The following is a 26493-nucleotide window of genomic DNA, read 5'->3' on the forward strand; positions in this document are numbered from 1 at the left end:
AAAGTAAAGTAGCTTTAATAATTAGGTAGCTTATTTATTTTATCCCTAAATTTCACCATTATAACCAATCTAACGCTCTTGAAAGGGAAAAGTCCGAAATCTTCCTTCAGTTCCACTGAACTAAATGAATCCTTCAAGCCTAAAATTCTCTTAAAATATCTTACCTGAACTACTTCTAACTTAGCTTAACTTGGTGACAACCCGGACCCATAATTTAGACTAGAAGCTAATTTTGTCTGAAACACCTTTTCCTGGATCCCCATGTCAGCTAGCTGACCTAAATTACTTCTCAAGATCTCATTTATTAACTAACCTGTTACCCCTATTACATATCTTTCAAAATTTTAGGAAATCATTGAAATTTCTGTGTGTAGGACTTGTGCATTTTTGCGGTATTGGAGCATTTTTTATGGATGTCGTAATTGTTTCTGGGTTTTAATTATTTTTAAGTTTTTCTTCTTCTTTTTGGATGAGGGGATCTATGCGGTTTCTTATATGCGGTTTAAATTTAAATTTAATTTTCATTTTTAATTTTATAGAGCTTGTGTATTTTTTAGGTATTTTTAATGAATTTATTTATTGTTTTAGGTTTTTTTGTTTTTTTGGGGGGAGGGGGGTTAACTAGTTTCTTAGATTTGGTTTACTCTTAAACGCTACTTATTTTTATATTGTTTTATTTTTTAGGTAGTGGAATATTTTTAATATGTTTTTTTATTGTTTTTAGGTTTTAATTTATTTTTTTGGGAAGGGGAGAAGGCTTAGCCAGGTTCTTAGTTTTGTTTTACTTTTAGATATTACCTATTTTTATGTTGTTTTTTTTTTTTATTTTTAGGTACTGGAACATTTCGATAGATTTTTTTCTGGTTGTTTTTTGGTTATAATTTTTTTGGGAAGGTGGAAGGCTTAACCAGTTTCTTAGATATGGTTTACTTTGAGACGTCACCTATTTTTATGTTTTTTTAGTTTTTAGGTATTGGAACATTTCTATAGATTTTTGTTTTGTTTTTAGGTTTTATTTTTTTTTGGGAAGGGGAAAGGCTTAACCAGTTTCTTAGATATGGTTTACTTTTAGACTTCACCTATTCTTATGTTTTTTATTGTTTTTTTTTTGGGGGGGGGAAGGGGGAAGGCTTAACCAGTTTCTTAGATATGGCTTACTTTTACACGTTACCTAATTGTATGTTGTTGTTTTTTTAGTTTTTGGGTATTGGTACATTTTGATTAATGTTTTTTGTCGTTTTTGGGTCTTTTTTTTGAAAGATAGAGAGTGGGGGCTTTATCAGTTTTTTAGACACGGTTTATTTTTTAGCGTTTGATTTATAATTTTCCTAGCTAATGCTTATGTTTTGTATGTAGGATTTTTTATTATTAATACTGATTGTTTGTTTAGTTACTTTTTATATGTGGAATATAATTTTCTTATTTGATAGATAGATAGATAGACAGATAGATAAGTGTATTTCAAAAGTTCAGTGTATCGACAAATCTCAGTGCTCAAACAGCAGCGCATTCAGCAGATCTTGAATCAAATATGCCTTCCTGTCTCAGTTAAATAAAAAAAAACAAGTTTTTTCAACTGAAAGTAAAAAGTAACATTAAAAATTAAAACGAACAATTTTTTTCTACTAATATGATGAGGGTTGTATCCTCCTAAATACCTCACTCTTTACGCTAAAGTTTTTTAGTACTTTTAAAAAAGGTTTTCAAAACGAGCCTTGTGTTCCAGGAGTCGTTCTTAAGGAATCGGGTCAAAGTTCAAACTATAGCGTAAAGAGCGAGGTGTTAAGGAGGGGGCAACCCCCTTCATATGCATAATAATTTCTGTTCATTTTAAGCTTTGATGCTACTCCTTACGTTCAGTCGAAAAGACTTTTTTAATTTAATTTCTGATCGTTTTTTAAATAATCCGAGGAAATCTGGCCCCACATCAACGGAGAAATGCCCTCGCAACGGAAGTATCTTCTAGATAATTCAATCCCGTTGAAAATTTTTCAATGACAATTACCCTTAACAAATACACACGTAAAGTTGATAAGGAAAAGAGAAAGTAAAACAGTTTCTTCTTTAACCTCTACCATCCTTCCTCCAAAATTAAAATCAACCTCCTCTTTGCTCCTTAGTACTAATACTACTGACTTCAATATTATACATCTCTTATGGGCCTAGGAAATCATTGAACTTTCCGTGTGTAGGACTTGGATATTTTTGCGCTTTTGGAACATTTTTTACTGGATGCTGTAATTGTTTCTGGGCTTTAATTATTCTCGTTTTTCTTCTATTTTGGGGGGAAGGGGGTCTAACTTATTTCTCGGATTTGGGTTAAATTTAAACCACTAATATAGGATGAAAAACAAAATTAAAATTAAAATTATGGATCATTCAAAACAAAAATGAGAAGGAAAGGAAATGCAAATATTGAACTCATAAAAGGAAAACATATTAATTCTTATAGTGACGTCACAATCAAAAATGAAATGACGTCACATGGTATATATATAGAGAGATGTAATGCGTGCTATTTTATAGTTTCTTTTTAGTTTTCACTGGTGAAGCGTCAGGTAGTGCTCCCAGAGAAGGATATTTGAGGATTTACAATGCAGTGAACTAAGGATGGATTTCAGGTAAGGAATGTTTATGCTCTTTTCAAGGAAACTTTGCTGAGTGGATGCAAAGGTGCATGTTTCATAGTTATGGTAAGGGCCAGAAACATACATCTTTCCTTTTTTCCAGAGCTTATCTCACGGAATCCGACCAATTCTTAGGAGATATCTGCATGAATTTGTTTTCAAGTTGGAAAAAGTAGGGGTTAGCATTTTTAGGATTCGTATTTAAGTTTTTGAATTTGTTTTCCCGTTTTTATTCTTGGGCTAAAATCTTGGGATATCTATTAAAACTAGTATTCTTACATGAACCAATTGTTTAGTTTATAAAGGCTTAAGTTTATTCATATTCGGTTTAAAAGATTTTAACTTCTATTAGCACTAAAGTTTTGTTTTGCCCTTTTTTGAAATCATAAATATGTCTCCCTTTGCTTAGGATATTGGATTCAGGGTTCAAGGCTTTTTTGTTTTGGGTTTAAGTCTATGGGTGTGACAGTGAAGTTTCATTTTCCGATGTATTCGAATAAAGTTTTTCTTTGTGGACTCAAACATCTGTATGTTTTATTTGGGGTTTTTAATGTTTCACTTAAGGGGTCGTTTTTTTTTTATTTGAAGTTTAGTTTTGTATGCCAGGCATACATTGAGCTCTTATGCAGGAAATTCAAATATGTTTTACGGAGTCTTTACATAAAAAGAGGGAAAACGCCAAGCTCTACGTGATATTGTGTTGAAACAGAAACAAATGTAATCAAAGTGTTTTTTTCTTAAATCTTAAAATCATATTTCAATAGGAAAGAAAATATACTGAATCAAAACAAAAATTAAAAACTAGATTTTTAATACACTAGAAAAATAGTTTCAACAAAAGGACAAAATACCCATGGATAACGGAGCTTCTATAGCAAAAAATTCTCAAATATCAAAATTGGTACATTTGGATTGTATTTGTATTTTATTTTTCACCCTGGTGATTGAAATCTTTACCTATTTTATATAATTTTTCTTTCAATGTGGCTATAAATGTAAATCCAGGGGGGGGGGATGGACTAAGAGATCAATGAAGTTTCCGTGTGTAGGACTTGTGTATATTTTAGGCATTGGAATATTTTAACAATGTTTCTATTGTTTTGTTGATGTTTGGTTTATGATTGGGGATTTGGGCTTAACCGGTTTCTTAGATGTGTTTTACTTTTAAAAGTTATCTATTTTTATATTGATGCATTTTTTAGGTATTGGATAATTTTATGGAAATTTGTTTTGTTTTGGGGTATTAATTTTTTAAGGAGGTGGGCTGAATCAGTTTCTTAGATGCATTTTACTTTTAGTGTTTGAGTTCAAAAATTTTTTTAAGTAATGCTTATCAAACAGTATGTGGTAACAAATTGTAATTAAGGAGCGACCCGGATCAATAGTAGCCGAAACTTTAAAAAACAGAGATCCCGGATGCGTGTTTATTTGTGTGTTTTTCTTAGGGGTAATCTTATCGACATAATAGTACTAAAATATCGTGAGAGGGTTCATTCAATTGAAAATTAAAAGTTCAAGAGCTCTTTTTAAATGAGCAAAGAAATAAAAGGGCAACTGGTCCCCTCTCCCACACCCATTTTTTTCTCAAAATGGTCTATTGGGGAAAATGCGTTTATTTGTTGGGGGAGGGGGGGGCTGGATATTCTGCTCGTGGGATTTTTCACGGGGAAAATGTTTTTGTTGGGAGGGAGGTTCTCAGGGGATGAATTCATTCAGGATAAATTCACACTAGGAGAATTTGCCAGAATTCCCTTCTGATATTCTTCTTATGTCCTGCTCTCTTATTGTCAACTCAATTTTACGTGTGGAGATGCTAAGAATAATTGCCCGAGTTAAATTTTTACTAGAATTGAAATGTCTAGAGGATAAATCTGTGGGGAGGAGGTATATATCCCTTGAGGTGCATTGAGATTTCTTGGCATATGATCCAAAATTAAATCAAAAAAAGTTTTCTCAACGGAAAGTAAGGAGTAACCTTAAAACTTAAAACACAATTTACTTACCCCATGATAATTCCTTCATGGAAAGTTCCCCCAACATATCCCTCTCTTCTGAATCCCTCCTCCAACCAGAAAATCCCCCTGAAAATGACTGTACACTTCCTAATAACCTTTACTATATGTGAGCACTGGTCAAAGTTTGTAGCTTGTAGCCCCTACCTTGGGAACGTTGAGGGAATAATTCGTCCCCAAAGACATAGTTACAAGGTCATTCGACTATGTTCAATAAAATGGCTATCTCAGAATTTTGACCCTGTGACTTTGGTAAAATAATTAGCGTGGGAGGGGGCCTAAGTGCCCTCAAATTTTTTGGGTCACTTAAAAAGGGTCCGTTACAATGAGCCCTCTTGCAACATTCTAGGACCACTGGGTCGATACGATCACCCTGAAAAAAAAAAAAAAAAACTTACAAATAAACACGCATCTTTGATTGGCCTTCTGGCAAAAAATACAAAATTCAACATTTTTGTAGATAGGAGCTTGAAACTTCTAAATTAGGGTTTTCTGATATGCTGAGTCTAATGGTGTTATTTTCGTTAAGATTATATAACTTTTAGGGGGTGTTTCCTCCTATTTTCTAAAATAGGTCAAATTTTCTCAGGCTCTTAACGTTTGATGGATAAGACTAAGCTTGATAAAACTTATATATTTAAAATTAGCATTAAAAGACAATTCTTTTCATGTAGCTATTGGTATCAAAATTCCATTTCTTAGAGTTTTGGTTACTATTTAGCCGGGTCGCTGCTATATATATATATATATATATATATATATATATATATATATATATATATATATATATATATATATATATATATATATATATATGTATATATCTATATATATATAAATATTTATAAAGGTTTTTGTTTGTTTTTGTATTTGGTCAAAACTTGCATTTATTACATTTTTGTTTTATAGGAAATAAAAGTTTCATAAATAAGATTTTAATTTTCTTTAGTATTTGAAGCTTTTGCGTATAGTGTCTAAATTGTATTTAGTATATAAATTTCTATACTAGAAAGGTTTTATTTTGTATGTTTGTTTTGAGATTTCGTGGCTTAACCTTGTTTTGGGATTCGCTAGAATTTATTTTGAAGTAAAGGCTTTGTGCTTAGATTAAAATGTTTGTAGTCATATTAAAATATTTCTTGTTCATCCGGTTTTATTCCTTAATTGGGGTTTGGTGATTATGATTTTGTATTTTAAGTTTTGTTAAGTATGTAGTTACTATATACGAAGTCAAAATTTTCTTGGGAAGTGTTTAATTTTTCGTATATACACATGCACTGCTAGTGATAGGAAAATAGGGGGTCGGATCTAATTATTAATACTAATTATTAATGAATAATTATGATTTTTCATTATTGATTATAAATACCAATTATTAATACTATTATAGCATATTTAAGTTATTTGTTTAGGTATATTTCAAATTTAGATTACAATCTTTGTGGTAGGTGTTGGACTTTTTGTGTATACGGGACGGAGTTTTTCGTCTGTGGCATCAAATGTTGGATCAAAGGTTTAAATTTTTTGTTTAGATTTATGTATATTAGATTGAAGAGTTCTAGTCTTTTTTAGCATTTTTTCTGTTTTCTCTCGGGTTTCAGTTTATATTTAAGATGTCAAAGTTTTGAATTGGATTGAGTTTGAGTTTTTTAAATTAGGTTATATATATATATATATATATATATATATATATATATATATATATATATATATATATATATAGATATATATATATATATATATATATATATATATATATATATATTAGTGCTCATAAACTTTATAGTGTTCGAGTTTAAATTTGTTTAGGTACTTTTTACATGTGGAGTACAATTCATTGTGTTTGTTGTTTGACTTTCGCATACCAGACGGAAGTTTAAGCTTAAAACAATAAATTTTGGTCCGTGGGATTTCATTTTTAAGTCTTTTGTTTAGTTTTTTGGTACATTCCTTTTGTAGTGTTCTAGTCTATTTCTCTTGCTTAAGCTGTATTCTCTCGGGTTTTAGTTTATAATTAAGTAAGCTTTTGTTAATTAAGCATAGTTTAAGGTTTGTTTTTAATATTTAGTATTTAATTGCTAGTAATGTTTAGTTTTAATGCGTAAACTATTAGGATTCAATGAAGTTTGGCCAATTGGATTTAATTTTAATTTTTTGTTTAGATATTTTTTAAAATAAGTTTTTTTTAATTTTTTAAAATACGAACTAAAAAAAAATTAATTTTTATTAACAAGTTCCAAATATTGACCGAAAAACATCGATCGTAATAAAATTCAATTCCTAAGAGCGAAAACAAACTGTCCCCTTAAGTGTCATTCCCTATGTTTAATCCCTAATCCACACCTAGGACAGAAATAGGTGCCTTAAGCCAGCCTTCTAGCCTCTATTTCTTTTTAGGGGGAATTAACCAACTCCTTAGATGATTCCTTTTTTCGGTTTTCAGTCTGTCTATGTTGTTTAAACTGTTTTCTCTCGGGTTTTAGTTCATAATTCAGGAGTAAAAGTTTTGAATTATATTGGGTTTTGGTTTTTTGATTAGTATTTGTGTTTTTGTGCCTGAGGTTTGAGTTCATATGTGATGTTTCAACTATTTTGTGTGGGCTTATACTTTTTAATTAAGGTGTGTTTTAAATTTTAGTATTTATTTTTAAGTAATTTTTAGTTCTATTTTAAAATTTTTTTTGGATTCAATGAATTTGAGCCAATAAGATTTAACTTTTAAGCCTTCAGGTACCTGTGCGATCATAGTGTGTTTTGATTTGGTTCCATGCAGTTTTTAATTATCCCGATTTTGTCCCTTAATTTGTCTAAAGGAGTAGTAGTAGTAGTAGTTTTAAATAGATTGTAGCCTAAGCTTTAGTGGCATCAGTAGTAATAGAAGTAGTAATAACAGTAACAATAGCAGTAGTATGATTAGAAGTAGCAGCTTTAGGGTGCACCTATTTTCTGTTGGTTAGTTCAACTTACCTCACAACAAGCCCTGTTAGTTTCAACTTCACTCACCAAACTTTTCCTAAGATGTTGCTGCTGCATCCTTTTGACGGTCTGCAAACAGAGGGCGTTTTATGATTCAGTTCATATCCCCCCTTCAAAATTAGTACTAGTCACAGTAGTAGTAGTGATAATACCAGCATTACCAGTTATTATACATCCATGATCTTTCTTCTGACACGTAACTTTCATCTGGCTATTACCAGTAATAAAATATAATAGCGACAGTGCTACTAGCAGCAGTAGTATTAACCAATTGGTCAATTGAAAATCCCTCCCATCAAGTCCTGGAAGTTTGAATTTAATACAATTAGCCATTGCTATGACATTGCTGATATGTCCTTTTGATAACTTGCATGTTCATATATTTCTTGAAATTTTCATCTCAATGCTCGTAGCCCTACAAGTGGTTGCAATTGAAGTAGTGGCAGCAATAGTAAATGTAGCAGTAACAGTAGCAATAGCAGTAGCGTGCACATATTTCCTTTTGTAATGATGATCTTCCGCTTTTACCTATTCCCCGAAAGTTTCAACTTAATACCCAAATCAATTCTTAAGATATGTTATTTTTACAATGTGCATGCACATAGCGTCTGTTGATTTAGTTTAAATTCCCCTTAATACCGTAAATTGGGTAGGGTAGTAATAGTGGTGGTGGTAGTTGTAATAATATCGATAGCCTGAAAATAGTGACTTTTCGATCATCTTCTTTATCATTTCCTGAATTTTCCAGATTAATATACACAGTTATTCCTGTTTTGTACCCTTTTGACAATCCTTATATATAAACGTGTTTTGATTTGGTTCAGCACTCTCCTGAACATTCTCTGAAAGGCTCAACTGAATACCCTTTGTCTAATTGTAGTCCAGACATGCATACTTTTCTCAGTAATTAAAAAAAAACAAGTTTTTCTAACTGAAAGCAATGAGCGAAATTAGGACTTAAACGAAAATAAATTATTCCGTTTATGAAAGTGGCTGTCCTCTCCTCAACGCCCCACTCTTTATGCTAAAGTTTGACTCTTTCGAACAACTCTACTTTATAAGACAATTAAAAACTTAAGCGTAAAGAGTAGGGCGTTGAGGATTCTGTCCCAATTCTTTAAGAACTGTTTGTTCTCCAAAACACTGTTTTTTTTTAATTAGAATAATAAAAAGTTTTTTTAAGTACTCGAAAATATTCGAATCAAGAATTAGGTGTTGAGGAGGAGCAACCTCCCTCATATATGTAAAAATTTTCTGATAGTTTTAAGTATTAATGTTGCTCCTTATTTTGGTTTGAAAAATCTTGTTAATTTCATTTAATAATATATTGGATTGAACATTTCTTTTGTTGGGCTCTAGTCTGTTTATCTTGTTTTAGCTGTTTTCTCTAGGTTTTAAGTTTATATTTAAGGGATCAAAATTTTCAATGTATTGGGTTTGAGTTTTATGCTTTTTATGTGAGGTCCGAGTTCATGTATGATGTTTAAACTATTGTTTGTGTGCTTATGGTTTCAAATTAAATTTTGTTTTTAGTTTTGGTATTGGTGGTTTTTACTTCTTTGTGTGTGTTCATTTGTTAGATTTGTGTTTTTGCATTCACATTTTTTGTGTTTCGGTTTAGTTTTTGTATTTAGATTTAATATTGTACTCTTAAAGTTTCGTCTCTAGGGTTTGAATTGTGTGCTTTGCGTTTAACTTTCAGTTTTAGGAGGTATTCGATTGTGCGCGATATTTTTATGATTTTGTATGTTTAGATTTTTTCTGTGATGGGCCAAAATTTGTATGTATAGTCAATTTTTCCTATTAAATTTAATTTTGTTTTACTTCAGGTTTTAGTTTCCTTGATTGAGGCCCTAGGTCTAAGGTTTCAATATTTGAAGTCTTAGTCTCATTTTAGTTTTTAACATTTAAAGTATAGAGGTTGAAGTTTTAGTTTTAGATTGTGCGCGTTGGTGAAAAGATTTTGTATGTGCGTAAATTTTTTCTGTGATTGGCTGAAATTTTTATGTATAGTCAATTTTTGGCATTTAGAATTAATTTTTGTTTTGTGTTAGGGCATAACATTATTGTTTGTCAGGTTTTAGTTTCTTTTCTTGAGGCCTAGTGCTTAGGTTTTAATATTTGGAGTTTAATTTTTTTTTCGTTCGGTGGGGACCTTTTTGAGTAAGATAGGTATATCAACATTTAGATCTGTTGTCATGGTTGGTTAAACAATCCCTCCTCCAGGGATTTTGGGGGAGTAAGTCATCCCAAAAGACATAGTTATTATGGTTTTCGACTATGCAGAACAAAACGGCTATCTCAAAATTTTGATCCGTTGACTTTGGGAAAAAAATGAGCTTGGGAAGGGGCCTAGATGCCCTCCAAAGGTCACTTAAAAAGGGCACTAGAACTTTTCATTTCCGTTATAATGAGCTCACTTGCGACATTCTAGGACCACTTGGTCGATACGATAACCCTTGGGAAAAAAAATAAACACGCACCCGTGATTTGTCTTCGGGCAAAAAATACAAAATTCCACTTTTTGTAGATAGGAGCTTGAAACTTCTACAGTAGGGTTCTCTGATACGCTGAATCTGATGGTGTCATTTTCGTTAAGATTCTACGAATTTTAGGGGGTGCTTCCCCCTATTTTCTTAAATAATGTAAATTTCCTCAGGCTCGTAACTTTTGATGGGTAAGACTAAACTTGATGAAACTTATATATTTAAAATAAGCATTAAAATGCGATTTTTTTATGTAGCTATTGATATCAAAATTCAATTTTTAGAGTTTTGGTTACTATTTAGCCGGGTCGCTCCTTACTACAGTTCGTTACCTCGAACTGTTTGAAAATGAAAAATCCACATTTTTGGAGATATTAGCTTGAAACTTTTAAAGTAGAGTTCTCTGATACGCTGAATCTGTGATTTTCATTAAGATTCTGTGAATTTTAGGGGCTGTTTTTCCCGTTTTTTAAACATAAGGCAAATTTTCTCAGTTTCTTAACTTTTGACGAGCAAGACTAAACTTGATGAAACTTATATATTTGAAATCAGCATAAAAATACAATTCTTTTCTTTTGATTTATCTATTGGTATCAAATTTTCGTTTTTTTGGAGTTTCGGTTGCTGTTGACCCACTTCTGTTGTCACTTCTTACTAACAGTTCATTACCACGAACTGTTTGATTCTTTTAAGTTATTTCCTTTATCACCTTAATCACTTTATCACTTTAACTTATTTCTTTTAATCTTTTTATCATCTTCCTTGGTGATAAAAAACGTTACCTATTTATGTATTTTTTTCTTAAAATTTGGTTTGACGTGTATTTTTCCTTTTTTTTTCGGCGAGGTGGGCTTTAGCGGTCTCTTAGATGCAGTTTAATTTTTAGTGTTTAAGTTTAAATTGTTTGTAGGTAGTGCTTATGTTTTGTAGGTAGAATTTATTGTTATTTTTTGTTTGAACTGTATTTTTGTTTTAACTGTATTGTTTTGTTGAACTGAAATTTTTTTGTTTGAACTGTATTTGGATTGATATTTTTTCGTGTTTTCTGTCTGAGGTGTTAAAATTCTTATATGATCTTTAAGTTATTTTTTATGGGTTTATAGTTTCGCATTAAGGTTCGTTTAAACTTTTAGTATGTCTTCCTATGCGATTTTTAGTTTCAATGTTAAAAATATAGTATTCAATGAATTCTGACCTAGGGAATTTTATTTAAAATTTTTGTTTCTATATGTTGTTAAATATCTTTTATATTGTTTATAGATAAGATAAGATTTGTTGCAAAAAACCTGCGAGCTATAAAAACCCAAAATAAGGCCTACAAACGAAGCTCTAGGAACAAAATACAACTTTAAATGATGTTACCCTCACCCCCCTCCAAAATAAAAACCATCAAAGTCCATAATTTGACCGACAAATATCAACAATAATAAATTCGATTCCTAAGAACGTTAACAAGGTATTCCCTCAAAGGTGATTCCCTATGTTTAGTCCCTAAACGAAGAATTTTACATAATTATTTAATAGCATATATGATGCTCTCAGCTATCCACTCAATTAAACATTATTCACTGCCAATCACTCGTCAGAATCATTCATTCTGCAAATTTTCATTCACACATCCACACTAAGGGAAAAAGTAGTGGTAATCCGCCAGCCTAGATTTTCCCCAAAAATTCCTTCTGCCATCTAAATCAAAACTATCCCTTCTTACCAACAATAAATTCTTCAAATCCTCTCCATTCAACCCCAATTTAAAAAAAAATCCTCCCTCCGACACTCTTTACCTTGGGTGTAAAACCTCAAAGATTTAGATTGATTTTTATCAGCCTTTCACTCATGGATATATTTTCCATTTAGGGTTAGCGAGACCATCCATACTGATACGCTTTCATCCATTGGGCCTTTTTCTTTGTTCCTTATCTCCGAAAGGCCACAACGGTCCAAAATTTTCTAAGTCTGGTTTGGCCCGGAATCATGTCCTTCAAACTCTACAAATAGGCTGACTTAAGAAGCCGAAGTAAAGTAGCTTTAATAATTAGGTAGCTTAATTATTTTCTCCCTAAATTTCATCATTATAACCAATCTAACGCTCTTGAAAAGGAAAAGTCCGAAATCTTCCTTCAGTTCCACTGAACTAAATGAATCCTTCAAGCCTAAAATTGTCTTAAAATTTCTTATCTGAACTACTTCTATCTAACTTAGCTTAACTTGGTGACAACCCGGACCCATAATTTAGACTAGAAGCTTATTTTGTCTGAAACACTTTTTCCTGGATCCCCATGTCAGCTAGCTGACCTAAATTACTTCTCAAGATCTCATTTATTAACTAACCTGTTACCCCTATTACATATCTTTCAAAATCTTCAGAAATCATTGAAGTTTCTGTGTCTAGGACTTGTGCCTTTTTGCGGTATTGGAGCATTTTTTATGGATGTCGTAATTGTTTCTGGGTTTTAATTATTTTTCAGTTTTTCTTCTTTTTTTGGTTGAGGGGATCTATGCGGTTTCTTATATGCGGTTTAAATTTAAATATAAATTAAATTTTCATTTTTAATTTTATAGAGCTTGTGTACTTTTTAGGTATTTTTAATGAATTTTAATTATTGTTTTAGGATTTTTTGTTTTTTTTTTGGGGGGGGGAGGGGGTTAACTAGTTTCTTAGATTTGGTTTACTCTTAAACGCTACTTAGATTTATATTGTTTTATTTTTTAGGTGGTGGAATATTTTTAATATGTTTTTTTTATTGTTTTTAGGTTTTAATTTATTTTTTTGGGAAGGGGGGAAGGCTTAACCAGGTTCTTAGCTTTGTTTTACTTTTAGATGTTACCTATTTTTATGTTTTTTTTTTATTTTTAGGTATTGGAACATTTCGATAGATTTTTTTTCTGGTTGTTTTTTTTTTTGGTTATAAATTTTTTGGAAAGGCGGAAGGCTTGACCAGTTTCTTAGATATGGTCTACTTTGACACGTCACCTATTTTTATGTTTTTTTAGTTTTTTGGTATTGGAACATTTCTATAGATTTTTGTTTTGTTTTTAGGTTTTATTTTTTTTTTTTGGGAAGGGGAAAGGCTTAACCAGTTTCTTAGATATGGTTTACTTTTAGACTTCACCTATTCTTATGTTTTTATTGTTTTTAGGTAATAGAACATTTCGATAGATTTTTTTTTGTTTTTAGGTTTTAATTTTTTTGGAGGGGAAGGGGGAAGGCTTAACCAGTTTCTTAGATATGGCTTACTTTCACAAGTTACCTAATTTTATGTTTTTTTTTAGTTTTTGGGTATTGGTACATTTAGATTAATGTTTTTGTTGTTTTTGGATATTTTTTTTGAAAGATAGGGAGTGGGGGCTTTATCAGTTTTTTAGACACGGTTTATTTTTTAGCGTTTGATTTACAATTTTCCTAGCTAATGCTTATGTTTTTGTATGTAGGATTTTTTATTATTAATACTGATTGTTTGTTTAGTTACTTTTTATATGTGGAGTATAATTTTCTTATTTGATAGATAGATAGACAGATAAGTGTATTTCAAAATCTCAGTGTATCGACAAATCTCAGTGCTCAAACAGCAGCGCATTCAGCAGATCTTGAATCAAATATGCCTTCCTGTCTCAGTTAAATAAAAAAAACAAGTTTTTTCAACTGAAAGTAAGAAGCAATATTAAAAATTAAAACGGACAATTTTTTTTACTAATTTGATGCGGGTTGTATCCTCCTAAATACCTCACTCTTTACGCAAAAGTTTTTTAGTACTTTTAAAAAAGGTTTTCATTAGTCTAGTTAAACGAGCCTTGTGTTCCAGGAGTCGTTCTTAAGGAATCGGGTCATAGTTCAAACTGTAGCGTAAAGAGCGAGGTTTTAAGGAGGGGGCAACCCCCTTCATATACATAATAATTTCTGTTCATTTTAAGTTTTGATGCTTCTCCTTACGTTCAGTCGAAAAGACTTTTTTAATTTAATTTCTGATCGTTTTTTAAATAATCCAAGGAAATCTGGCCTTGGGTTTCTTAGCGGTCCGTTTACGTATAGTATTTTTTTTTTTATTATTATTTGGAAGTATGCCTACATTTTTCGGGGTTGCGGGAGTTTCTGCAGATGGATTTTCCACACGAGGATAATTTTTCATGCGGAGGGTAGTTCAAAGGTGGTAAATTTTTCCGACGAAATTTTGTACTAGGAGAATTTGCCAGAATTCCTATACGAAATTCCTCTGATGGATTGCTTTCTCATTCCCGATTCAATTTTGCAAGTGGAGATGTTATGCATATTTTTCTGGGTTAAATTTTCTCAAGGATTGAATTATCTAGAGAATAAATCGGTGGGGAGGAGGTATTTATCCATTGCGGTGTAGCCAAATTTCCTGATATTACGTAAAAAGCGATCAGAAATTAAATAGAAAAGCAAGTTTTTTTCAATTTATAGTAAGGAGCAACACTAAAACTTAAAACGAAATATATGGATTATTTATCTCAGGGTGTTACTCCTCCTCAACACCTCGCTTTTAAGCTTAAGTTTGAATATTGTACCAATTTATGTTTAAGGGGTCAAAGTTTTGCGATGTATTGAGTTTGAGTTTTTTAGCTTAAGTTTGGTTTAAATTAGGTTTCGTGTTTTTGCGTGTGAGGTTCGAAATCATATGTAATGTTTTACTGCTGTCACTACTGTGTTTGGGCTTATGTTTTTACATTAAGTTTCGTTTTAAATTTTTAGTATTGGAGGTTTTTGTTTTTTTTTGTGTGGAGGTTAAAGTATTCATTTGTTAGATTTCTATTTTTGCATTCACATTTTTGGTATTTTAATTTAGTTTTTGTATTTAGATTTAAAGTTTTGCTAGTATATGGAGTTTTTCTAATGCGTTTGAATTGTGAGATTTTGCATTTAACTTTCGGTATTAGGAAGTATTCGATTGTGCGCGTTGGTTTTAAGATTTTGTGTGTTTAATTTTTTCGGTTATGAGCTGAAATTTTCATCTGTTGTCAATTTTTGCACTTAGATTTAATTTTGTTGTGGTTAGGGCCATATAGTGTTTGTCACGTTTTAGTTTCCTTGATTGAGTCCTAGGACTCGGGTTTTTATATTGAAGTTTAGTTTTTTTTCGTGGGGTGGGGACCATTGGGAGTAAGATGGGTATCTCATAATTTTGATTCATGGTCATGGATTGTTAAAACAAAACGCTAGAAATTAAAGAAAGGAAAAAATATAAACATGTTTTGGGTTTGTTTTTGCATTTGGTCAAAGTTTGCATTTATTACATATTTGTTTTATGGGATGAAAAAGTTTGACTCTTTCAAACAACTCCACTTTATAAGACAATTAAAAACTTAAGCGTAAAGAGTAGGGCGTTGAGGATTCTGTCCCAATTCTTTAAGAACTGTTTGTTCTCCAAAACACTGTTTGTTTAATTAGAATAATAAAAAGTTTTTTTTAAGTACTCGAGAATTTCGAATCAAGAATTAGGTGTTGAGGAGGAGCAACCTCCCTCATATATGTAAAAATTTCTGATAGTTTTAAGTATTATTGTTAAATTTATTGTTTGAATTTAAAAAAGAGGGAATAGTTGTGGGAAAAGTGGAAGTCATGGCCAATTGTAGAAAAAAGCCAAGACAGATTGTTGGATTAAGTGGGCAGCCCAGTCAAGGGTTAATTTTATCCCTTTGATTGCCGTTGTTACTGTCTGCCATTTATGCTACACCTTTCCGTGCATGTTGAAATAACGAGTCCAATTCAAGGCCTACAAGGGCCTCCTGCAATCTGCCTCGACTCTTATGCAAGTGAACTTGCATTTATAAGCCAAGGGATTTGGGCCAGAAACAAAAATTTCAACTGTCTGTAATTGACTACAAAAAGTCGAGTAGACATGGGCTAGATGGGAACCCCAAATGAGAATGAGTATATTGTTGGTATGTGTGAAGCGGATGGTTACTACCACATGTTTTTTTATGTGAGGTTCAAGTTCATATATGATGTTTAAACTATTGTTTGTGGGCTTATGGTTTCACATTAAATTTCGTTTTTAGTTTTGGTATTGGTAGTTTTTGCTTCTTTGTGTGTGTTTGCTTAAAGTGTTCATTTGTTAGATTTGTGTTTTTGCATTCACATTTTTTGTATATCGGTTTAGTTTTTGTATTCAGATTTAATGTTGTACTAGTATTTAAAGTTTCGTCTCTAGGGTTTGAATTGTGTGCTTTGCGTTTAACTTTCAGTTTTAGGAGGTATTCGATTGTGCGCGATGTTTTTATGATTTTGTATGTTTTTATTTTTTATGTGATAGGCCAAAATTTTTATGTGTAGTCAATTTTTTCTATTAAATTTAATTTTGTTGTACTTAGGGTATAACATATAGTATTTGTCAGGTTTTAGTTTCCTTGATTGAGGCCCTAGGGCTCAGGTTTTAATATTAGAAGTCTTTGTGTTATTTTAGTTTTTAACATTTGAAGTGTAGAGATTGAAGTTTTAGTTTTAGATTGTGCGCGTTGGTGTAAAGATTTTGTATGTGCGTACATTTTTTCTGTGATTGGCTGAAATTTTTATGTATAGTCAATTTTTGGCATTTAGAATTAATTTTTGTATTTTGTTAGGGCATAACAAATATTGTTTGTCAGGTTTTAGTTTCTTTGGTTTTAGTTTAGTTATTTGGAGTTTAGTTATTTTTTCGTTCGGTGGGGACCTTTTTGAGTAAGATAAGTATATCAAAATTTAGATCTGTTGCCATGGTTTGTTAAAAACATGAAAGAAAAAGGGCAGAAAGGAAAAGGGTAAAGAGCATAAACACGGCTTGGGATTGTTTTTCTCTTTGGTTAAAGCTAACATTTTTATATTTTTGTTTTATGGGAAGTTAACTTTGTTTAATTTAGATTTTCAGGTTTTTCAGTGTCTGAAGTTTTGTGCATACGGTTTAAATTGTATTTTGCCAGTGAATTTCTATACTATAAAGGTTTTATGGGTTCATTATTGTTTTGAGCTTTTTGTATTTAGCTTATCTTTTTTAGCGATGAATTATAATTTTTAAGTGGAAGTAAAGCTTCTGTACATCGTTTAAAATTTTTTGTTGTCAGAGTGTAAAATTTTTTGTTAATCTGGTTTAAATCTCCTTAATTGAGTTTTAAATCTCCTTAATTGAGGTTTAAATCTCCTTAATTGAGGTTTGCTGGTCATTTTTGTATATTTTAAGTTTTGTCCTTTATTGTTGGTGGTGGAGGTGAGTATATAATTACCATATATGGAGTCTAAGTTTTCTTGGGAAGTGTTTAATCCTTCGTATGTACACAGCTGCTACTAGTGGGAGGGTATTACGGTGTCTGGTCCAATTTTAAGGGGTGGACGGGGCTGGCTGGGCACAACCTTCACACAGTGGCCCTATTTTCACAAATCTCAGTGCACAACTAGCAGCGCATTCCGGAGATCATGAATCAGACATGCCCTATAACTGTAAGTAATGAGTGACTCGGCTCAATAATAAACGAAACTCTAAAAAAAACTAAATTTTGATACCAATAGATACCCCTTTAAAAGACATATAATTATTAATGAAAATCACACTGTCAGATTCAGCGTATCAGAGAACCCTACTTTAGATGTTTCAAGCTAAATGTAGAATTTTGTATTGTTTGCCAGAAGAAAGATCAAGGATGCGTTTTTATTTGTAATTTTTTTTTCCTAGGGTATTGACCCAGCGGTCCTAGAATATTGTGAGAGGGTTCATTTAAATTACTCGCCATGGACCGAAATGGGCGGAGGAGGCAGACGTCACTCTCTACGCCGAGCAGTGCCTGGCAGGAGACTTAAGTCAAGTAAGTCGAGTCAAGTTCATTTAAATGAAAATTAAAAGTTCTAATAACATTTTTAAGTGACATGTTTAGGTATAGTATTTTTTTTTTTTTGATGTATGCCCACATTTTTCGGGAGTGCGGGAGTTTCTTCAGATGGATTTTCCACACGAGGATAATTTTTCATGGAGAGGGTAGTTCATTAAGTTTAACACTAATTTTCGTTTTAAATTTCTTGTATTTTAAATTTTAAGTTTTTTTAGTGTTTGAAATTCTTGTGTATAGTGTTTAAATTGTGTTTTTAGGTATTGGAACATTTCGATACATTTTTTTGGTTGTCTTTAGTTTTTAATTAACTATTAATTTTATTAATTTTTTTTTTAGAAGGGAGAAGGTTTAACCAGTTTCTTAGATATGGTTTACTTTCAGTGAGGCAATAGAGCATTTCCATAGATTTTTGTTTTCGTTTAAGGTTTTAATTTTTTTTTGTTTAGTTTTTTGGTTATTGGTACATTTTGATAGATTTTTTTTTGGAAGACATGGGGGGGGGAGGAGGCTTTATCAGTTTCTTAGATGCGGTTTAATTTTTAGTGTTTGAGTTACAATTTTTCGTAGCTAATTCTTATTTTTTTTATTTAGGATTTTTTATTATTAATACTGATTTATTTATTTAGTTACTTTTTATATGTGGAGTATTATTTTCGTATTTGATTTTTGGCTTCCGTATAAGATTTCAACACATTGGATTAATAATTCTTTTTATAGGGTTTTAGTCTTCTTATGTTGTTTTAGCTGGTTTCTTGCGGGTTTTAGTTTATGTTTTTCGCATCAAATTTTGTTTTTGAGTTTATGTTTTCACATTAAGTTTCGTTTTAAGTTTTTACTATTGGCGTTTTTGTTTTTTTGTGTGTGCTTGTTAAAGTTTTCATTTGTTAGATTTCTGTTTTTGCATTCACATTTTTAGTATTTCGATTTAGTTTTTGCATTTAGATTCAAAGTTTTGCTATTATTTGGAGTTTTCGTAAAGCGTTTGAACTGTTTGTTTTGCATTTAACTTTCGGCATTAGGAGGTATTTGATTGTGTGCGTTGGTCTTAAGTTTTGTGTGTTTTAAATTTTCTGTAATGAGCTGAAATTTTAATATGTTGTCAATTTTTAAACTTAGACTTAATTGTGTGGGGAACCGTGGAGTGGGGACCCTTTGAAGTAAGATGGGTATCTTGAAACTTTGATTCATGGTCATGGATTGTTATAAAAATTCTAAAAAAAAGAAAGGAAAAAACATAAACTTTTTTTGGGTTTGTTTTTGCATTTGGTTAGAGCTTGTATTTATTATATTTTTGATTTATGGGATGCTAAGTTTTTAAATTTAGATTTTTAGTTTTTTTTAGTGTTTGAAGTTCTTGTGTATAGTGTTTAAATTCTGTTTTACATTTAAATTTCTATACTAGAAAGGTTTTGTTTGTTTATATTTGTTTTGAGCTTTTCCATATGGCTCAATTTGAAAATTGAGGTATTTGTAACTTGCGAAAGGGTGACCAGATCTTAATGAAATTTGATATTTAGAAGGATCTTGTGCTTTAAAGCTCTAATTTGAAATTCCGACCAGATCCTGTGACATTGGGGAGTTGGAGGGGGTAACCGGAATTCTTGGAAAACGTGAAAATTGGGGTATTTTTATCTTACGAATAGATAATCGGATCTTAATGAAATTCAATTTTTAGAAAGAATTCATGTCTCAGAGGTCTTATTTCAAATCCCGACCAGATCTTTTGACATTGGGGAGAGTTGGAGGGGGAAATCTTGGAAAAACACATGGAGTGGAGGAATCGGGATGAAGCTTGGTGGATACAATAAACAAATGTCCTTGATACGTGATTGACAGAATCGTGCTGGATTCGCTCTCTTTTGGGGATTTGGGGGGAGGGGTTCAGTGATTTGGCGAGTTTGGTGCTTCTGGACGTGCTAGGACGATTAAAATTGGTAGGCGTGTCAGGGAGGGGAGATAAGGTTTGTGTAATCAGCTTGACCTACTCATAAAAAATTTTATATATATATATATATATATATATATATATATATATATATATATATATATATATATATATATATATATATATATATATATATATATATATATATATATATATATATATATATATATATATATATATATATATATATATATATTATATCTATTCACAGGTGGGACACAGGGACACAACTACAATGGCGCGTAACGACTTACGCGCGCGGGGGGGCTTGGGGGGGGTGCGAACCGCCCCACCAACTAGGTGTTGGGGTGGCGTTGTCTGTGTGTCGAGTGACGTCACTGTCCGCATATGACGTCTGAATTATTTCATCACATACCAATTCAAAAACGAATGTATTCAAGCCGAAGTAGCTCAGTTATATAACTACCTGTGTTGGCGCAGTGGGTTTGACCTTAGCTTGATAATACGGGACCCAGAGATCGAACCATGCTGCAGGAATGCACTACAGGGCCGACGCAGGGACCTTAGTAGTCAAGAAGCGTCGTTAATCCGATACAAATACAAATACAGTAGCTCAGTTGGTAAAGCGTTATGTTCCAGGTTCTAGGTCCTAGAGTTTCCTGGTTCGAACCTTGGCTTTAGTATTAATACAAAAGAAGAAAAAAAACTAAAAAAGATACAAACTACAAAAAAAAACTAAAAAGAAAATACTAAAAAAAACTAAAAAAGCTAAAAAACTAATAAAACTAAAAAAAGGGTAAAAAACTAAAAACTAAAAAACTAAAAAAAAACTAAAAAAACTAAAAAAAACTAAAAATTAATAAAAAAACTAAAAAAACTAAAAACTAAAAAAGAAAAAAAGCTAAAAAAAGGAAAAAAACTGACGAATAAAGGAGAAAAAGAAAACTAAAAAAAAATAAAAATAAAAAAAAAATAAAAAAGGTAAATGTATTCAAGCCGAAGTAGCTGAGTTGGTAAAGCGTTATGTTCCAGGTTCTAGGTCCGAGAGGTTCCAGGTTCGAACCTTGGCTTTAGCATTAATACAAAAGAAGAAAAAAAAAACTAAAAAAGAAAAAAACTAAAAAAACTAAAAAACAGGTAAAAACTACTAAAAAAACTAAAAAAAACTAAAAAAAGGTAAAAAACTAAAAAAGAAAAAAAACTAAAAAAAGGGTAAAAACAGCAAAAAACTAAAAAGAAAAAAAACAACTAAAAACTAATAAAAAAACTAAAAACTGAGAAAGAAAAAAAAATTAAAAAAAGGAAAAAAACTGAAAAATAAAAGAGAAAAAGAAAACTAAAAAAAAAATAAAAATAAAAAAAAAACTAAAAAGGTAAAAACTACAAAAAAAAAACTAAAAAGAAAAAGAAAAAAAAGAAAAAGCTAAAAATAGGTAAAAATCAAAAAAAAACTAAAAAGAAAAAAAGGAAAAAAACAAAAAAATTTATTTCATCATATACCAATTAAAAAACGAATGTATATACAGACCAGGACACAGGGAATATAAATGACGACCGGGACACTCAAAGAGAAATTACAGACTTGGACACCGGGACACAAATGACGACTGGGACGTGTGTGTCGACTGACGTCATATTTGTCGGTCGACTGACGTCATGTTTGTCGACTATAAATGACGACTGGGACACAGGGACACAACTACAACGGGAACGCCGGGGGGCACAGGGAGATATATAAATGACGATGGGGACACAGAGAATGTTTGATTAGCAATCACCATCAACAAAGCTCAAGGGAAATCATTAGAATAATGAGGTATAGATCTGAATACGGATTGTTTTTCTCGTGGACAATTATATGTTGCATGTTTAAGAGTCGGAAATCCTGACAATCTATTTATATGTACAGACAATGGGACAGCGACAATGGGATATATATATATATATATATATATATATATATATATATATATATATATATATATATATATATATATATATATATATATATATATATATATATATATATATATATATATATATGTATATATATATATATATATAAAAATAAGTTGTTTGTCTGTCTGTCGACTGACGTCATGTTTGTGTGTCGACTGACGTCATTATAAGGATTGAGCTGTATGTCGTCATGAAGTTGTTTGTCGTCTGACGTCATGTTTGTCGACTAACAAAACTACAGACCGGGACACCGGGACACAAATGACGTGTTATGTCTGTTATAACGTAATAGAGGCAACAATCTTGACAGGGCCTTTTGAGGGTGAGGCTTTTCTTATTCCACGCATTCTCATGATTCCAATGGATCTGCTTTTCAACCTAAAAGATTGCAATTCCCAATTTGATTAGCATATTTAGTTTTCAGTCCAGAACCACTAAAGCTATTATGTAAATATCAAAAATATTTATGTTGTCTGAGCAATAATTTTTAGTTTTTATTTCAAAATAGAAAATTACCTGACAATTTTAGAATTATATCTATCTATATATATAAAAATAAGTTGTCTGTCTGTGGATCAGGTGACGTCATGTTTCTGTGTCGACTGGCGTCATGAAGTTAGTTGTCGTCATTTTTGCTATGACGGTGACGTCATTAAAGATATTTAAGACATATATGTTCACGTAGAAATCTATTATTGTTTAAGTTTAAAATGACTGATGAACTTACAATGGCAAAAGCCGATGAAGATGCTCAAAGAGTCTATGCCAAAGAACTTGCTGCTGAGAGAGAAAGTCAGAAAAGAAAGCGTGCCGAGGAATCAAAAGAACAGCAAGGAAACAGGCTTGAGGCTAAAGAACGCAAAACCGCGCAGTTAGATGAAGATCCACCTGGACAGCGAGAGTCAAAACATATCAAAACTGAAAATGATAGCGATGATGATTGGGTTTGGGATCTTGACTTGGATAAGGTCATCAATGCCTACCAGATTTTAGTTAAAAAAACAAAGGTTCGGCGATATGTATTTCATAGTGAAGCTGAAAAATAAAGAAGAAAAAGAAAACTGAAAAAAGAAAAAATGTAAAAAACTAAAAAATACTAAAAAGAAAAAACACTCAAAGAGAAATTACAGACCGGGACACAAATGACGACCGGTACAGAGGGAATATAAATAACGACCGGGACACTCAAGGAGAAATTACAGACTGGGATACCGGGACACAAATGACGACCGGGACACAGGCAATATAAATGACGACCAGGACCCAGGTATTTAAGAATATCGTTCAAAGACAAATTTTTAATTGTAAGAAGACCGTTGAAAGAGAAATTTCTAATTGTAAAATGACTGAAGAACCTACAATGGCAACACCCGAGGAAGCTGCTCAAAACGAATGTATTCACGCCAAAGTAGCTGAGTTGGTAAAGCGTTATGTTTCAGGTTCTAGGTCCGAGAGGCTCCAGGTTTGAACCTTGGCTTTAGCATTAATACAAAAGAAGAAAAAAACTAAAAAAGGTAAAAACTACAAAAAAACTAAAAAGAAAATATATATATATATATATATTTATATAAATCATCTTTTCCACAAAAATAATAATTTAGTGCTTCTGCTTAAAAACAGCAATCGAATTGATGCCTCCTGATACGCAACTATCGAAAAAGTGGCAATCGTTGTGGTCGGTGATCAGTTCTTACCTCGAGATAATATTCTTTATAGGCGAAACAATCAGTTGACAAGAATTGCTTAAACTCATCGATGCTACGATGCCCTACACTATCCTGACGAATATAAATGACGCCCGGGACACTCAAATAGAAATCACAGACTGGGACACCGGGACACAAATGACGACGGGGACACAGGGAATATAAATGACGATCCGGACACAGGGACACAACTACAACGGGGACGCCGGGGGGCACAGGGGGAATATGGCGCGTAACGACTTACGCGCGCGGGGGGGCTTAGGGGGGGGGGGGGAAGCGCCCCCACCAACTAGGTGTTGGGGTGGCGCGAAGCGCCACCCCAACAGCTAGTGTAATACATATATATATATATATATATATATATATATATATATATATATATATATGTATATATTCACAGGTGGGACACAGGGACACAACTACAATGGCGCGTAACTAATATGGCACTTAACAACTTACGCCACCCCAACAGCTAGTCTATATACATAAAAATAAGTTGTCTGTGTGTCGAGTGACGTCATGTTTGTGTGTGGACTGACGTCATGTTTGTCGACTGACGAAATTACAGACCGGGACATCGGGACACAAATGACGACCGAGACACCGGGACATCTATATATATAAAAATAAGTTGTTTGTATGTGGGTCTGTCGAGTGACGTCATGTCATCATGTCGTCATGAAGTTAGTTGTCGTCATGTTTGTTATGACGATTGCGTCATTAAAAGTATTTAACAAAATTGTTCAAAGACAAATTTTTAATTGTAAGAAGATCATTGACGGAAAAATGTTTAATTGTAAAATGACTGAAGAACCTACAATGGCAACACCCGAGGAAGCTACTCAAAGAGTCTGTGCCAAAAAACTTGCGGCTGATAGAGAAAGTAAGAAAAGAAAGCGTGCCGAGGAATCAGGCGGCTAAATAACGCAAAACCGCGCAGTTAGATGAAAATCCACCTGGACAGCGAGAGTCAAAACATATCAAAACTGAAGATGATAGCGATGATGATTGGGTTTGGGATTTTGACTTGGATAAGGTCATCAATGCCTACCAGATTTTAGTTAAAAAAAAAAACAAAGGTTCGGCGATATGTGTTTCATAGTGACGCTGAAAAATAAAGAAGAAAAAGAAAACTGAAAAAAGGAAAAAATGTAAAAAAACTAAAAAAAAACTAAAAAGAAAAAACACTCAAAGAGAAATTACAGACCGGGACCCAAATGACGACCGGGACAGAGGGAATACAAATGACGACCGGGACACTCAAAGAGAAATTACAGACTGGGATACCGGGACACAAATGACGACCGGGACACAGGGAATATAAATGACGACCAGGACACAGGTATTTAAGAATATCGTTCAAAGACAGATTTTTAATTGTAAGAAGATCGTTGAAAGAGAAATTTCTAATTGTAAAATGACTGAAGAACCTACAATGGCAACACCCGAGGAAGCTGCTCAAAACGAATGTATTCAAGCCGAAGCAGCTGAGTTGGTAAAGCTTTATGTTTCAGGTTCTAGGTCCGAGAGGCTCCAGGTTTGAACCTTGGCTTTAGCATTAATACAAAAGAAGAAAAAAACTAAAGAAGGTAAAAACTACAAAAAAACTAAAAAGAAAATACTCTAAAAACTAAAAAAGCCAAAAAACTATAAAAAAAAAATAAAAAGGGTAAAAAACTAAAAACTAAAAAAGAAAAAAAAAACTAAAAAAAACTAAAAAAAAAGTAAAAACTACAAAAAAAACTAAAAAAAGGTAAAAACTACAAAAAAAAACTAAAAAGGAAAAAAAAATAAAAACTAATTAAAAAACTAAAAACTGAAAAAGAAAAAAAACTAAAAAAAGGAAAAAAAATGAAAAATAAAGGAGAAAAAGAAAACTAAAAGCCAGGACACAGGGAATATAAATGACGACTTGGACACTCAAAGAGAAATTACAGACTGGGACACTGGGACACAAATAACGACCGGGAGATATAAATGACGACCGGGACACTCAAAGATAAATTACAGACCGGGACACCGGGACACAAATGACGACCAGAACACAGGGAATATAAATGACAAACGGGACGCTCAAAGAGAAATTACAGACTGGGACACTGGGACATAAATGACGACCGGGATACTGGGAATATAAATGACGACCGGGACACAGGGAATGTTCCATTAGCAATCGAACATTCCCTGAATACGGATTGTTTCAGGTTCATGATTGTTTCATTCCCTTGAATACGGATTCCTCTGAATACGGATTTTTTTTCCCCATGGACAATTTTATGTTGTATGTTCAAGAGTCGGTAAACCTGACAATCTATTTATATGCACAGACAATGGGACATCGAAGAATGTTGTATATTCGCAAGTTTTACGTAGTTAAAAACATATATGTATCTATAACGAAAAGAGAAATCTTTTCTCTTTTATCTATATTCACAGGTGGGACACAGGGACACAACTACAATGGCGCGTAACTAATATGGCGCGTAGCAACTTATGCGCACGGGGGGCTTGGGGGAGTGCGAAGCGCCCCCACTAACTAGGTCTTGGGGAGGCGCGAAGCGCCACCCAACAGTTAGTAGGGAATATAAATGACGACCCGGACACTCAAAGAGAAAGCGACCGGGACACAAGGAATGTTCGATTAGCAATCACCATCAACAAAGCACCGGGACACAAATAACGACCAGGACACAGGGAACATAAATGACGACCAGGACACTCAAAGAGAAATTACAGACCGGGACACCGGAACACAAATGACGACCGGGACAAAAATGACGACCGGGACACAGGGAATATAAATGACGACCGTGACACTCAAAGAGAACTTACAGACTGGGACAACGGGACACAAATGACGACCGGGACACAGGGAAACAACTGCAACGGGGACGCCGGGGGCACAGGGGGATATAAAAATGACGACGGGGACACGGGGAATGTTCGATTAGCAATCACCATCAACAAAGCTCAAGGGCAATCATTAGAATAATGAGGTATAGATCT

At 32.6% G+C, this 26493-nt stretch overlaps 2 long non-coding RNA genes across 2 annotated transcripts in view; both read left to right on the plus strand.

Moving 5' to 3' along the window:
* The window catches only part of LOC136034637 (uncharacterized), a 31063-nt gene extending 13575 nt beyond the window's left edge, over positions 1-17488 (plus strand). The window contains exon 2 of the long non-coding RNA XR_010619219.1: positions 17224-17488. This is a non-coding gene — a long non-coding RNA (uncharacterized LOC136034637). The remainder of the gene's footprint in view (positions 1-17223) is intronic.
* Positions 17489-21800: 4312 nt separating this feature from the next.
* LOC136034638 (uncharacterized) lies at positions 21801-26180 on the plus strand. Its single transcript, XR_010619220.1, has 2 exons — positions 21801-22859; positions 24754-26180. It is a non-coding gene; the product is annotated as an uncharacterized LOC136034638 (long non-coding RNA).
* The last annotated feature ends 313 nt before the right edge of the window (positions 26181-26493 follow it).

Source organism: Artemia franciscana, chromosome 13, assembly GCF_032884065.1.
Source record: "Artemia franciscana chromosome 13, ASM3288406v1, whole genome shotgun sequence".
Lineage (NCBI taxonomy): Eukaryota > Metazoa > Arthropoda > Branchiopoda > Anostraca > Artemiidae > Artemia > Artemia franciscana.